Source organism: Sminthopsis crassicaudata, chromosome 5 (assembly GCF_048593235.1).
Source record: "Sminthopsis crassicaudata isolate SCR6 chromosome 5, ASM4859323v1, whole genome shotgun sequence".
NCBI classification, from domain to species: domain Eukaryota; kingdom Metazoa; phylum Chordata; class Mammalia; order Dasyuromorphia; family Dasyuridae; genus Sminthopsis; species Sminthopsis crassicaudata.
In genome coordinates, this window is record NC_133621.1 from 152520611 (window position 1) to 152532945 (window position 12335).

The 12335-nt window shown below is 34.3% G+C and overlaps 1 protein-coding gene across 3 annotated transcripts in view; it reads right to left on the reverse strand.

Moving 5' to 3' along the window:
* HGF (hepatocyte growth factor) overlaps positions 1 to 12335 on the reverse strand; it is a 108217-nt gene that overhangs the window by 47927 nt on the left and 47955 nt on the right. The gene's annotated exons all lie outside the window — the stretch shown is intronic.

A 12335-nucleotide genomic window follows, 5' to 3' on the forward strand; every position in this document is an offset into this window, starting at 1 on the left:
TGGTGCAAAAAGAAAACAAATGTTTCACGCCAGTCAACTTGGGAGGGGATATAAAATGTTGGGAATGCTGCTTCTTTGGAGAAGTTCATTGAATTAGTGGCCTAAAAGAGCAACTCATTGTCTTTAGCTGCCAAACAAATCCCTGAAAATCAGCTGAAGCTGATCAACTTTAGCCAAGCAAGCATGTTTTTAAAACACTGCCTCACCACATGCAAAGAGAGTTTTTGAAGATATGTATACTAGGCCCATACTGAAAATAATGGGCATTTTTTGAGAGTTTCTCACAAATAGAAAAGTTTGATGAGGGGGGATGTCAATGTCAGCCGTTCTTTTGAAACAAATGTAAAAGCACTATTACATGATACTCACTGGCCTAAGAGCTAAGGAATGTTTTCCTCTGATGATTCAAACAAACTTTTCTGTTTGGAAATGCTTTTAGGAAAACAATATTTGCTATTGAGATCTCTCCCCAGGCTATTAAAACATGATCAAGCAAGTACTTCTTGGAACATCAATTTAATTTTGCTTAGATGTGTACAATTTCAAAGATCAAAGTCAGGTCAAAAGCTTAGTGATAGAGAGAATATTAATACCAGGGGAAGAAGCTTAGTGATGGAGAGAATATTAATACCAGGGGGAAAAGCATTAAGTAATTAGAATTCTTGAAACAATTACTCCAAGCTCAATAGTTTATAGAGAAAACAGTTAAAGAAGCCCTTCTTTCAAAATTTAACCTTATTAATTTTCCTACATCTTTTATAAGGCCCACCACCCTCCCAGCCACCCACATTCAAAACCTTGACATGATATTTTATTGTACTTCCCTCATTTTTCACATCCATTCAATTGCAAAGATCTAATAATACAATCTCTTAAGTATCTTTCACATTTCTTCCCAAATCTTCACTCAGATAACAATCACACAATTCAGGCCCTTATCACCTCTCTCTTGGACTTTTGTAAAAGTCTCTTACCTAGTCCCCTGCCACTATCTTTTGCTGCAATCTAACATTCATCTTACTTCTATCTCCTAAAATGCATCTGATTGCATCATTTCTTTTCTTAATAATTTCCCTAGGTCCTCTATTGCCTAATAATTAAAACATGAACTCAAATTAGCATCCAAGGTTCTGTACAATGTGGGTTCCAAGCACAGCCTTGTTTTAAACTACAATTTTTCTCACACACTATATGTTCCAGCCCAATTGAACTGATTACTTGTTATTTCCCAGTGTTATCCTACCCACTCCTGCCTTTGTGCCTATGACCATGTTGTCTCCATTCTCTAGAAAGAAATCCACTATTTTCAAATTTTTAAAATTTCTACCGGAAATTTCAGAAATTCCAAAATCTATCTTAAGTGTCACCCTCTCCACAAAATGCATAGCCAGCAGAATAGTTCTAAGCATTCATATTAATTTATTTTGGCTTCTCTTTTGAATTTCTCATGCTTTAGCTTTTTTATTATAACTATCTGCATGACCATCTCTCCTGATAAACTTCATAATCCTTAATGAAAGGAATTGTCCTTTATAATTTTATAAATGTCCTTTAGATATTAAACACTTAGCAAAAGGCTTTCTACATTGTATTTAATTGTTCTTATGTGAAACATTAGACAATTATCCTAGATAAATGACATGGAAGTGACTGGATTTGCAAAGGCTCTACTAATAGAGCACTAGCTCAAAAAAACAAAAACAAAAACAAAAAAACAAAAAACAAAAAAACTTCTGCCACACTGGAAAAGTGTTAAGTATGGACCTAGCAAAAGAAACATTTTCTTTACAAAGACCAGACAAGTTATTTGTGACAAGGCCCAGCAGTACAAAATGGTCCTGTGGCCCCTTTCTATTTCTGTGACAGTGGCAGAATGACAGAAAAGAAAACAGAAGTGTTAAGAATCACAGTTTGACGACTGAATATAAACATGAATTGAGGTGATAGCATTGTAAATGTGAAATCCTTTGACTAACATAAAGATCTGCTTTTGGAGAAACTGATTTGTATCAGTCTTTGTACCTTGTTACAGTTAATTACAGAAAACATTTATATAACATTTTTTAGATTTTTCAAAATGATTTACAGTTATTATCTCATCACAACAACTCTGGCTGGTATGTGTATGCATTTCACAGATTAGGTAACTGAAAGAAAGAGGTTGAATGACTTGCCTAAGATTATATAGCCAGTAAATTTTTGAGCTTATATTTGAGTTTATATTTCTCTGACTCCAGGTATAGTGCTCTATTTAAATGAAACAAGACTTATGGAAGTTGAAGTTAAATGTAAAATCAGTTCATTGATTCTCTTTAGCGAAACAAATAAAATAGTTGGTAGATTTCTTATTAGATCTCCAAAGACAATAATAAATATTTTTAATTGAGATGATATCTCAAACTGAGTTATTTGATCATCTCATTGGAGGATTCACAGTGTGTGTTTGCAAAAAAAAACATATTTCTGTGAAAATAATTACAGGTTATGCACTAATATCTACAGCAGAGGTTAAGAGGCAGAGAGATTTGTTTGAAGAACTAAATAGCACCCTCCAAATTGTCTTCATGCTTGATGAATTTTAACACAGAAAGCTAGATGTGAGAAATATTCCACAAACAATGGATTGGGACTAAGGGAGAATTTTTTTTGTCCAGAGTCACACAGCTAGTAAATGTAAGGTGTCTGAGGCCAATTTGAATTCAGGTCCTTCCTTGACTCCAGGGCTTGTGTTCTATCCACTATGCATCTAGCTACCCCTGGATTGGGACTAACGAATAAGAAATGGTAAAGGTTTATTATTTACATAGAAAATTCATACCAACTAATCATGTCTAAATGATAAATAGTAATAAAATGTCATACCATTCTCCCTCCCACTAATGTCACTTACATCTGTATCAAAAAATTATTTGTGCTTATTGAGCTTATTCATTGCTACGAGCATAGTTCTCTGATGAGGGTTAGTCATTGATTCTCAACCTGAGTCACCATTAGCTTCATAAAGTAAGCCATTCAAAACAGCTAAGCAGACTTTATAAGGATTGAAGTCAATTCTACTCCCTTTCCATCCAGAAAATTGCAGATTACTCCATAGGTCATTGGGCAAATGCTTGATTGTCTTATGAGAATAGTGTAACTGGTTTCCAGCCAAAGCATACCAAAAAAAAGTTTGATCTTTCTCAGTAGTAATTTCTGGAGAAATCCAGGATAGTGGTGAAACTTTTCTCTTTTGAGCTTTACTACTAACCTCCTGGTACCAAAGGGCAGAATAGAGCTTCATAATAAATTTAAAATGCCTCTCACTATAAGCTGACATGGGAGAGTAGTAACAGCTTCTAATGCACAAACCTCAAATTGCTTGCACGTTTGCTTTGGATTTGAAGCCAAAATTCATATCTGAATTGTTCACTGGATTCTATCCAAACTTATATGAAAAGTTTAAGAGACAAGATTGTCCTAAAAAACCTTCAGAACTATTACTTCATTGCTATATTGTATTTGTATAGTATATTTGCTTTGATAGAGCTTCTCAATATATTCTCATTCACTTGCAGGTCAGCATGAGCATGAGGACCTATGGCTAATTTTGTATTTCTCTGAGTGAGAATACAAGTAGACAACTGGTTCCTGTCTTTTGTTGAATTATAAAAGGCAAAAATGTAATTAACTTACATGAAATATGAAAATTTCATGAACTTACCTCTCCTAATCACATAAAACAAAGTAAATTTTAAAAAATAAATATTTTATTGATTCCTAATTTTTACATCAAATTTTTAGTATTGGTCTAAAGGATTAAAGATGCTGCATTTTTATTTATAAATGGCACAATTTACCTTAACGAGGAAGCATGGCAACTCTGAAGGAAAAAAAAAAATCTCTCAACTACCTAGACACCTGCCTTCTTGAAACTTTAGTTTCTCTAAAAAATTCTAGATTTGAAAGTAGATAGAGGGGGGCCCAGTAAAACAAAATCTTTGGCAATGAAAAAGCATTCAATGAGAACTCAGCAACTTTGATTCCTTGACAGTGTCCATTAAAAAACCAGCCTTCCCAGACAAAAAGGAAAGGAGCATGAGAAAAGTGATGGGAGACAGAAGAGAAAAAGAAAGGAAAGCAGGGAGAAAAAGAAGAAAGAAAGAAAGAAAACAGCCATGAAGATCAGCAGCAGCCCTGTACAGGTGGTGGCAATTAGAAGCCACAATGCCAACAACAATCAGAAAACATGTTGAAAGGAGAGAAGAAAGCCAGAGGTAAAGAGACAAAAGATAGAAAGTCTCTGCTTACAGCCTTAGGGGAGAGGAGAGGCTAGGCAAGCATTTATCTATGCTTTAGCAGCCTGAAAAGGTCAGTCCTTTGACATGCTAGAGGCACATTAGACATGGAACAGTGATTCAATTACTAGATAATTGTAGGTCTCACCCTGGGGGAACAAGGTTAGCATCTGGTAAAATGTTCACCATCTTTAATGATAATAACTGACATTTATATAGTCTTTTAAGGTTTGCAAAAGCACTTTGGCCACCTTATCCTCATTGAGCCTCACCCCAATTCTATAATACTGATCCCTTTCTCAGATGAGGAAACTAACATGCAGAGAGATCAAGTGAATTATGCTTGGTCACATAGCTAAGAAGTATCACAGACAGGGGTTGAATTCAAGTACTTTGACTCAAAGTCTAGCTCATAATATTGTGCTGTGTTACTCCTTGATTGATTTTAGGGACTACAGAAAGAGCAATGACACTCGTTAGAAGTGGAGAATCTTAGCTACTAACTAGTTGTAACTACTAACTAGATTAACTAGTTGTAAAATCTTGAACAAATAATTCTCCAAACAGCATTACACCTGTTTCTCATCTACAGAAAAGATAACAGTAATGATTACTCTACTTGCCTCATGTAATTGTTGTAAGGAAACTGTTTTGTAAGTGTTTTATAATTAGAACAGGGGAAATTATCAATGAAATATTTAGAATATGAAATGTTGTAAAAAGAGATTTACCTAGATAGCTGATTTATCAATGAAGCCATTATATACTACATATTTTGGTCAAATAATCAAAATAGTTTTAGTGTTTCATGAGTCTATTAAAATTAAACATTAAGAAGGACTATAAGAAAACCATGGCCTGGTGTCATATCTAGAAAAATGTCATTTTCTTCTGATAAGGAATTTATAGGCATTGGAACAATCTTTTTTCTAAAATACCCTAGAACGAATTCAAGAAACTCAAACTGTGGAGGGTTTTGGGTCAGCAGAGGTCATCTGGCTTAATACCTAAGTGAAAGAGAAAGCTGGCCTACAAAGTCTTAGACAAGTTATCCAACTTGTGCTAGAATTTAATGATTCTATAATAAGGAGCTTATATCTTACAAGGCAGTTTATTCCATTTTAATACCACTTTAATTGTTAAGAAGTTCTCTCTTATCTTGAGTCAAAACCTGCTGCCATGGTAAAACTTCCATCTACTGTACTTTTACCCTCTGAAAATAAGCAGAACGTGTCTAATGCTATTTCTAGAGAACATGTTAATCTTTCAAGCATTTCCAGCCATTGTATATATACATATATATATATATATATGTATATATATATATATATATTTCTAATGAGACTTTTTCTGAAGGAAATCTTCACCTCTGCCTAAAAATTGGACTATGGAATAACAACAATAATAATTGGCATTTGTACAGCATTGTAAGGATTGAAAAACACTATATATATATATATATATATACACACACATATCTTATGTGATCCTCACAACAGCTCTATGAAGTAGGTGATATTATTATCTCTGATTTACAGGTAAGAAAAATGAGGATAAAATGACTTGTCTAGGGTCATATTATCTAGTAGTAGTAGACAGAAAATAACTGAGGGAAAACTTGACTGAAGATTTATTGATTCCACATCTCTTTGTACTATCTGGTTGCCTTAGCCAGGGTATGTAAAAGAAACAGAGAAGGAAGGAAAGAAAGAATACTGGACATGATCACATGGGACATCTGTGACATATTAAGCTCTTCCTCTAGAGAGTGAGATTTACCCAAATGGAAAAAAATAGATCTTTGTTTATAAGAAAGAAGAAACATATATGGGCAATTGGTGGATTCCCTGTTGGGCAGTACCAACATAGTTATTTGTCAACCTCATATAAATATAATTAGAAAGATATTGTCTTCCCATGCTCTATATTTGGCATATACTAGAGAGTCCCTGAGGATCATAAAACATGAAGTATGTAGTCACTAATGAGAGGGAAAATTATGTCTCCATAAGAAAATAAAAAGAAAGCAAAGAATTAAAAATTTTAGGGGGTATAGACAGGGACTTTAGGTGATAGACTAATTCACTCTCTTAGATACCACTGAAACTTGGTAGAATACAATGCCAGATTGAAATTTCACTCTAGAAGAGAATAGCATGGTCAAAAGAAATATAACATGCAAAAGAAGGTGCAGTGGAACTGTATATTTATAAGATCAATATTTCATGTAAGAAAACTTAGGAATCAGATGGGGACCATGTAGTGGAGGGTTCTAAGGAAGGCTCAATGGAGGAAGAAAAAGAAAACCTTGATATATACTGATAATATATAATCTTTTCCTATGACTTTCCTTCTTGGATTTTTGATTTTTTTTAAATTAAAACTTTGTTTTCAAAACATATGCATAGATACATTTCTTTTTTATTATAGCTTTTTATTGACAAAATATGCATGGGTAGTTTTTCAACACTGACCCTTGCAAAACCTTCTGTTCCAACTTTTCCCCTCCTTTCCCCTATCCTTCCTCCCCTAGATGGGAGGTAGTCCAATACAAGTTAAATATGTTAAAGTATATGTTAAATACAATATATGTATACATTATCTTGCTGCTCAAGAAAGATTAGATCTAGAAAGAAGGTTAAAAAAAAACCCTGAGAAGGAAAACAAAAATGCAAACAAACAATAACAGAAAGGGTGGAATGCATAGATGAATTTCAACATTCACCCTTGCAAATTATTTTTTTTTACTCTGTCCCTATATTGAGAGTAATTTGGGAATAAATTAGCAAAATGGTTTAGAATAATCCTTGCAGCCATGAGTAGATAATTGCTATCCCCCTTTATTTAGAGACATTCTCAAAATGAGCAGTAAGGTCAGGTGTTCTAGAACCTGTCTGAAATTCAAGGTATTAGGGAATCTGAGATTTGTGTTACCTCTTTAGTTTAAAAGTTTTGAACTACACTGAGCTAGACTGAATAATTGTCCACAATAAGTCCAGCATGATTATCATAAAATCCTGAATGTAGAGAATCCCCAAATTGCTGAAGGAAGGGTTAACCAACCCACATCAGGAACGACATAAGATTGGTCCTATAAATAGCCCTTATTTCCAACTTTGATAAGATAAGAAGATCCCTTCTTTAAGAAAGAGAGTGCATTCAGGAAATCATGTAATAGGATAATTAAAGGTTGCTATGAAACCTATACATTGACAATGAGGAACTATCTTCTTCTACCATCCACTGATTTTGAAAATCACTATATGGCAACAGGATGTTAAAGGCCATTCTCCAGGGTTTTTGACCTCTAGGATTTCATGAGGTAGGCTATAGAAGCCAGGAATATTATTATTTGAGAACAAAACTTTAAAGTTAGTTTAGATATTGGAGAAAATACAGAGACTGGAAGCAGTATCTTGAATTCAAGATTGGGAGTCAGTATAACTCTGATGAAAGCACTGAACTGTAACTCAAATGGTCCATCAATTGATAAGCAATTGCCTATCAAATAATTGACAGATAATTAAAATGGTGACATCTACCTCCATTTAGGCAGATGGTAGGGTTAGAAACACTTGAACCTAATAATCCAAAGATACTTGGTTGACCATATTAGTTCACAGATAGAGTAATAATAATATCACAAGGAAAGGAAGTATGGCATGATAGATATACAGTCAGTTTTAGCATTGGGAATGGTTTAAGTATTGTCATTAACACATACTAGGAATGTGACCCTGGACAAGTCATTTAACTCCAGGGCTTCATGCAAATTTTGGAAACATAAATAATTTATAAATATCCCCAAATATTTATATAAAAATACATGTATCGATATTATCCATGAATATAACTATATTTCAACAACTTAGATATCTAGGACATACCCTCAACAAAAAGTAGAGAAACATAAAGAGCTTTGATTTTGCACAATGATAGCTTTTGCTTTTCAAAAGGTACAGGAGGCAAACTGAACTGTTATTCTAGACTTAATCTGGACTGATGAAGATAAAATGGTTATAGAAGTGGAAATGATAAAAACCTTGGTAAGAAGCAACCACTCTATTTTTAAATTCATGGCAGAAGAGATGAAAACCAGACATGTACAAGACATTTGGGAACAAAGGATTTCAAAGAACTAAGAGAAAATATAAAGTTTTATGGCCTAAAATGCCAAATGCAAAGGCAGTTCAAGAGGTAGTGGAAGTTCTCAAGAATAAAATACACATGGCACAAAAACAAAAAATTCCCATCTGGAGGAGTATATAGTTAAAGGGAACATTATAGATGCAGTGACAACTCATTAAAAATTTTATATTTTTAAGATATATACATATATATACATATATGATGGAAACAAAAACAATTAAAGGAAGAAGAATACAAAATAATACGATGGTCTTATAAGAATTATTTCAGTGGTGATAAGATACAAAATGGGCCTAGATTGGCTATAAACACTGAAGAAGAAATGGTGTTTTAACTATTTCAAAAACTAGAGGAAGATAAAGATTCTCATATTTGGATCAGAAAAAGATAAAAATTAAGGATTGAGTAACAGAGCTGACACCCAAGACAAATGGAGAAATTGCAAGAGAGCACCTAGCTACTTTTAATGAGTTAAGTCAAGGGAACAGAGTGAATTATATATCAGGGAAAAGACAAACATGATTTCTATATACTTTTCAGTGATCTTTGAAAAGTCTAGGAGAATAGAGAAGAGTTGAGTCTATCAAGGATTATATTTTGTATGGATCTTCACGGAAAAGAAGAAAGTCAATTTCAACAAACTATAGACTGATTAACTTGGATTTTCTAATACTTTACAAAATCTTAAAATGGAATATTAATAGTTATGTGAACATTTGGAAAGGAAAGTATTGGTCAACAAGAACCAAAATGGTTTTATCAGGAATAAGTCATGCCAAACTTACAACATACTCCTTTGGCAGCAGCACTAATCTAAGCTCAGTGAGAAGAATGGAAAATACTGTCAATATAAAACATATGAATTTCAGCAAAATTTGTAGGTTTCTCAGGCTGATCTTGTTGAGAAAAAACAGAGGTGTGAAACTAAGAGTTGTGTGGCTGCTGGTATATGGATCTGGAATTTGTTGAATGAATAAATGGGGAAAGTATTTATTAATAGGTCATTGACAATTTGGAGTAAGACCTCTAGTGGAATACTTTGACCATATTCTGACTATAGTTTCCATCAATAGCTCAAATAAAGTTATTCTATCAAGTAATTTGTCTAAAGAGATAGCTACCTTATTTATCAAATTTGCTGAAGAAACAAAGCTGCCAAGGTTAGCATGTTCATTGGATGATGTAATAAAGATCCCTTTTCCCTCATCCTCCCCCCCAAAAAATTCAGCAAATTAAAGTGACAGGTCAAATTGAATAAGATAAAATTTAACAGAAATAAATAGAAAACTCTACAGAGGCTGAAAGAACCTACCACACACACATGGGTTTGAAGATAGGTGGCCAGACATGAATTTCTAGAAAAATCCTCTGGGTTATACTAAAATAAAGCTAAGTATGAACTAAAAGAATGACATTTTAGCCAAAGAAGCTGATACAACTTTATGATTTATTAATAACAATAACAGATAGTATTTCATAATGTTCTTATATTTTTTAAATGCTTTACATATGTTGGCATTTAGGATGTATTTTGGGAAAACAATAATTCTGAGGTGAAAGCTATCAAACTACTTTTCAGGGATGCTTTCCACCTTTGGTATCCATCTGATCCACTTAATTCTCCTCTGTGGCTCTAAGAATCTGTACCATATACAATGGCCACACCTCAGTAAACCATTTCAATAGACACTAAACCAGGTTGAAGGTCTCTGGGGAATGGAAAGGATGAAATAGGTAGATGAGAATAACTTGTTCCAACAGCTCTAAAGGCAGCTGAAGCAGACACTGTGGAGCACTTAGGGCTTGTTTAGAACTTGAATTTGCCAAGATCATCCACTGTATCTCAAGTCATCACCAGTAATCTTGATTCTGTCCTGCCACTGGACTGTGATGACTTTGGAAGAGAGAGTAAAATCAACAGCTGTGTGTAATTCTATCTCTCTTAACTCCAATTTATGCAAAAATATCAAAAGATATCACTCATATCATTTTATCATTTTTACGTATCTCAAAGTCACATGGTGATAAGCAAATGAAACATAGGTACATATACACTGGGAACTGTAGTCACAACCCTGTACACAGGTAGCCCAGGCTATAGAATGGTCTCCCCATTAGGAGCAATCCTGGGGGCCTAAGCAGCCTTTTAAGAAGTACATTGCTCACTTCATGGTGTGAAAAAAAAGGGGACTAGAAAGGTGTCCTAAAAATTATCTACTTACCCAACCATGGCCTGATTACCATGGCTGGTGGGGATCCCACCCTGCAGTTAAATGCAAAAATAGTATATAAAAACCAGCAAAGATGATTCCACTTACCATTAGTACATGGAATGTGAGCACACTTATAGACAAAACAAAATCCAGGAGATCTGAAAGATGAATAGCTCTTGTTGTGAGATAACTCAGAAGGTATGACATCCAAATAGTAGCCCTGAGTAAAACAAGGCTAGAAAATAAAGGCCAGCATACTGAAGTCAAAGTGGGATGTAGATTTTTCTGCTGTGGCTGCAGTAAAGGGGAGTGCTGTGAAGGTGGTGTAAGTTTTGCAATCAAAACTAATCTAATCAACAAGCTCCTATATCTATCAAAAAGAATGGATGACAGGCTCATAAGAACTCAATAATTATTCACAGGAAAGTGTCACAACACCATCATCAATGCCTATAATCCCACCATGATTAGCGCTGATAAGGTCAAACAAAATTTTTACAAAAACCTGGAGACCCTTATCATCAATGTGCCAAAAGAAAACAAACTTCTAATTCTGCATCTGACTACCAGACTTGGCAGGAAGTCCTTAGGAGGAGTGGAGTCAGAAACAGCAACAGCAGTGATAACTCACTACAGAAGACTTGTGCATGTCATGACCTTCTCATCAGCAACACTGTCTTCCTAAATGCAATAAAATTTTATAGATACACCCTCATAGCAAATATTGACATTTAAGAGACTATATAATTATAAATAAAAGAGACAGGATGTGAGAGTGATGAAGGCAATACATGGCACAAAGTGCTGAACTGATCATAGACTTATCCTCTCTAAGCTAAATATTCATATTCAACAAAAATGACAGCCCCAAGGCTAGAAGAATCAATTAGAGTGATTTTTTATATATTTATTTATTTTTTTAAGCAGGAACAGTTTGTTGCCAGCCTGGAGGGCAAATTGAATCAACACATAGTTAGCAACATCAGAACAAAAAAGGAGGGGTCAACTTTCAGAGATTTGGTGTAGAGCACAGCATTTACTTATCTAGTTCAGAATCTTTGCAAAATTCAAGACTGATTTGATGAAAACGATGGGGAAATTCAGAAGCTATTAAATGAAAAATGAGAACTCCACAGGGTTTACCAGCAGTGTAGTTTACCCATCTATAGGAAGGCAGTATTTAATTCCATCAAAAGTAAAGAGCAAGAAAACTTTAGAGAAATGTAGGATCTTAGGCTCAATAAGAATCCAGATGAAACTCAGTTTTACACTTATAGTAACAATCCAAAGCACTTTTATGTTGTCCTAAAGGCTATTTATGGGCCAGACATATAGTGCATCTCTACCCAGTGCTGATAAGAGACACAGTAATTAGTGATAAGGATATGATTCTGGAGAGATAGGCTGTCCAATTCTATAGTGTTTTCAATAGACCATAATCAATAATGCTAAAGCCATTGCCCATTTACCTCAGGTTGAAATCAGTTGCTCCCTAGCTGAAGTTCCAAATAAAGAAGAGGTTTTAAATGCCATTAGACATATTTCACATGGGAAAGCACCTGGTGATGATTATATTCTATCTGAGATTTTTAAGGTGGGAGATCCATTGCTCATACAAAAGGTGACTGAAATTTTCTGTATTTTATGTCAAAAGGAGATTATCCTCCAGGAGTTCAAAGATGCCTCCACTGTCCATATT